This window comes from Alnus glutinosa, chromosome 6, assembly GCF_958979055.1.
Source record: "Alnus glutinosa chromosome 6, dhAlnGlut1.1, whole genome shotgun sequence".
In the NCBI taxonomy this organism is placed as follows: domain Eukaryota; kingdom Viridiplantae; phylum Streptophyta; class Magnoliopsida; order Fagales; family Betulaceae; genus Alnus; species Alnus glutinosa.
Genome location: NC_084891.1, coordinates 5745033 through 5749631, shown reverse-complemented (window position 1 = coordinate 5749631; position 4599 = coordinate 5745033). Strand labels below are relative to the sequence as shown.

General features: G+C 36.2%; 1 long non-coding RNA gene across 1 annotated transcript; it reads right to left on the bottom strand.

The window, feature by feature from the left end:
• Positions 1 to 1462: 1462 nt before the first annotated feature.
• On the bottom strand, positions 1463 to 3850 carry LOC133870218 (uncharacterized). The gene is made up of 3 exons (XR_009900661.1): positions 3697 to 3850; positions 3554 to 3618; positions 1463 to 1744 (listed from the first exon to the last, which is right to left on the bottom strand). It is a non-coding gene; the product is annotated as an uncharacterized LOC133870218 (long non-coding RNA).
• Between the last annotated feature and the right edge of the window lie 749 nt (positions 3851 to 4599).

Genomic DNA, 4599 nt, shown 5'->3' with positions numbered 1-4599 from the left:
GTTATTGCTGAGAGGAATGTGGTCTGTTCCGACATTATGGTGGCTCTTCTAGATAGTATCCATGACACTATCCAGACTTATCATTGGGGATATCTTCACAGCTGCGCTTGTGTTGTTTACACCAGGCTAGTCCTACTGTTCTATGTCAACCTCGAGGTGGTTCACGATGATTATCGTGGGTTGGTGCTTCAGTCCACTGTTGGAGGGCATATTATCACTGTTGATCCCTAGATCATCAGTCAGGTCATTGAAGTTCCTATTCTCCAGATATCTGAGACCCATTACAATGAGGTGGTACTTCCTCCGTATATGGATGATCTTTGAGAGTTTTGCCACGCAGTTCTACAGGGAGAGGAGCGCGCCACCACCATTAGGATCGGTGCCTTGTCTGCCCCTCACCGCATGCTGGCCAAGATTGTTCAGTACAACCTATTACCAGTTGTCAGGTGCTGTGACCTGATTTTGAAGAGGGCTCAGTTCGTCTATGCCATTCATCTTCGCTTGCCTTTTTGCCTGTGCAAGTATATTTTGGGTGTTATTTTGGAGGCCCGTGATGAGAGCAATACTGGTCTTCCATTCGGTTGCCTGCTCACATAGATCATACTACAGTCAGGCATCAGTATTGCTGGCGAGCCGAAGATTAAGATCCAGGATTCACTCAGCAAGTAGACGCTGATGAAGTCAAATGCTCAGCTGCGGAAAGATGATCCGGATGATGATGATGTGCCCCCGCCTCCTCCTATTCCTATAGGCATACCGACTGTGGCTTCCTCTTCCTAAGCACTACGGAATTCAATACGAAATTCTTACAATTCTTAAGCCTAAGAGCCTTTATTTATAGGCTACAGGTTCAAATGAGCATCTGGCTTGAAATACCTAGGCGCCGTCTAGACGGTAGACATAGGGCGTCCGGGTGAACAACTGTGCGATTGGCTTTTCAAATTTTGCTGAAATTCTTTCCTGAATTGAGCCGTGTCTAGACGATGTTGCCCTAGTGTTCGGACGATTGCACTTTAGCTGCACGCAATTTCTATATCAAGGCTTGGCGTGTCCGGACCATAGCATCTATCGTCCAAACCATGAAGACTTGTGTCCAGACGTCTAGATTTTGAATGTACGACTTGCCTTATGAATGAGCGTGTCCGGACGGAAATCCAGATCGTCCGGACGATTGTAGCTGTCTTCCCATATCTGTGTTTTGGAAAGAAATCCTATAACTGATCGAACATTGAGTGGCGTCCGAACGTGCTGCTGAGACATCCGGACTGTGACGACCTTTTTTTTTTTTTTTTTTTTTTTTTTTAAAAAAAAAAACATATAAACGGATCTTCACAGTGGCATGACTACATGCCGCTCAGCCAACATATGGCGCATGCCCCATAACATGCACCTGATAATCAAAGTTACATTTAACAGCGGAATATAATAATCATTGTGCACCATAACACATATCATAAGCGGAAATACATCTAATACATAACAGTTAATTACAACAAGAGCCATTTACAAGTCTCTCTATTTAAAGGCTTATTAAACATATTACACTAATTACATACTAAAATATAGGCTCAACAAATACATGTGCCACATAGGACACGAGCCATAAATAAAATACCCAAAATGCGGACTACCCATAAGTTCGTGACTTATGACTGTTGCGATATACTCCAATCATAGCATCCCATACGCTAGGTGGACGAGTCAATATCTATATCCGCAAAACCTGCAACCAAAGTATAAACGTCTGTACGGTTGCGGGGGTTGTCGCATCCGCATAGGTGGAATTATGAGCCCACCGCCTTAGCATAAATAAATACACTAAGACCTTAGAGGTATACTATTCACTGAGTTTTCGCAAAGAACAAACTTTTCCTTTTATAGTCATGCGTATACTATAACAGCCACCAATTTTATAAACTTTTGTTTGGAAACCCCCATAGCTGATATAGCAAACACCGACTAATAGAAAACATTTAAAGCATACTATGTAGCTGAGACTTAGAAAACAATAGCATTTAAATAATGCAATAATCCGATAAAAATATGCATAAGCTTTTTTCCATTGAGACTCTTATGTATATTAATACGTCTAGCAAAACTACTCATAATGTAAAAACACCACACTCATAAAAACAATGCTATACATGCTCATGCAAGTTTCCTCATGGAAATGAATCCATGCCTCATGGGAATTAACCCAAGTTCCTCATGGAATTTAATCCAAGCCTCATGGAAATTAATCCAAGCCTCATGGGAATTAACCCAAGTTCCTCATGGAAATTAATCAAAGCCTCATGGGAATTAACCCAAGTATAGTTTCCCGTGGGCTACAAACCTCACTTCGATGCACGTTTAGCGTTCATATGCTCATGCCTTAAAACAATATACATGTACTTTCTAATTTTATGAACATGCTTTTAACTCTGGCTTCCAATATAAATCCATAAACAGTTTAACACCTCAATTCATCAATCAACATTTACATAATTTAAATCTCAACGACAACTCACAATCAAATCCTTCAAATCAATTCAAATCATACTTTTCAATCACACATCATTTCTCATAAACATCATTGATACTTCAACATAATTGAAACTACTTAAAACATCCAAAACATATTGTCAACATATAGTCGGTTCGGATTTATAAAACACATATTTTGCAATTCTATAATATATGAAAATAGTAGTTTCTCAGTGAGTAGAATACTCACCTTGGCTGCGCGGATTTAATCACTAGGTCTCCTAGACACCACCTTGCAATGTATTACTGTGGAATAACACATTGCACTATGTAGCACTTTACGTAATTAACACCTTAATTAGCACTTGAATTGCTCAAGGCTAAACCGTTGGAAAACTCATAATATTTTTAAGGGTCTCAAACGTCTACCCATAAATCCTATACACTAACTAAAACTCAAACAATATTAACCCAAAGTATTTACTAAGGTTTAGATATTAAAATCACTATTTAACTTTTTTTTTACTCGTATTATTACTTACTAACCCATAATTAATTTCACTAATCCATAAATTATTTTCAGTAACACTTATAATAATATTAGCCTTAAAATCATATTCACTAATCTCTAAATTATTTCTCACTAACATTTTCTCAATAATATTAACCCTCAAATTATATTCGTTAAACTTTTACATAGAACACTACCGTATTTAAAATAACATTAACCCATAAGAAAATCTTAGGGTTAACCTCGCAAATACTATTTAAATTAAATACCCATAATTATTTATTTTTACTAACATTAGAATATAACCCATAAATATTTATTTTTTTTTTACAAAACTCATAGGTAATTTGAAATTATTCATCACTATAACCACAATTAATTCACAAATTAACAATCTACGTTTTAATTACTTAAAAACCCTAAATTAATTTAACCCATAAAATTAGAGTTTCCCATCTTATACCAAAATCACCAAAACGCTACCCTGATCATAATATTATTAACCAAATAGCATTAACTCTACATAAAAACTTAGTTAAAATTAAATACCAAAAAGTTGGATTTTAAGAAACTTACCAAAACTTGCCCAAATGAAATCCAACACTAGAGAAGTGTTTAAGAAGCTCTAAACCGTGCAAATCCTAAAGAATTAACAAGATTAAACTCTACATTTTAAGATTTAACTTAAAATATCAAATGACAAGAGTTTAACGTTTTACCTTAAAACGATTGGTGAAAACGTAGATCGGGCTTCATAGATCACGTTACCGAAGACGGATTTGAGTTTGGACGGTTAGATTTGAGTAGATCATGATTTTTGTATAAAAACCAAAGAGAAAAGTGAGAGGAAAGCTTAAGAAAAGAAATGAAGGAGCTACTGCGCACATCTAACTTCTTCTTTCTCTTTTTTCTTTAATGGCCGTCAGGTCTTCTTTTCTTTTGTCAAATGGCCATTTCGTCCTTACCATTTTAAATGGCCACATGGCCAAATTGTGTGAAGGGCAAATGCCCTTCACTAGATTTTTTATGAATGTGGGGCGCAGACTTGCGCCCCACGTTTCACTTATTTTTTTATATATATATTACTTAATTACTTTTATTTCATTTTTTAATTTCTTTTCTATTATTTTCTCTTTTTCTATTTTATTTGGAGTTTAAAAATATTCATTTGCATTTTTAATGACACTAAAATAATTTTAATTAATCATTTACTCAAATTTTATACTCAAATTATTAAATAATGTCTCGGATATTACATGGACGAATGCAAGCTGGAATAGTTTGAGCTTCTCGACATAGAGAAGGGTCCGGATGAAAAGTTCTCATCGTCTGGAGGGTTGCTAGGGAACCGAATTTAACAGCCTTGAAATCCGTACAGAGTCTTCTTGAAGAACAAAATATAAGTGTAGACTTTGGATAAAGCAGCTTTCCTGTGTAAAAGCATCATTACATAGAAGTGATTTTGTCTAACAGAATGTATCAATTTACACACCAACAAAATCCATTGAAGACCCATTTACGTAAGAGACCTAGTTGGGAAGCGTTCACGTTGGGTTACGTGTTAGAATGCAAGGTACGATCGCTACATCGGGGTATGTGAGTGTTACTACTTTGTTACTAAC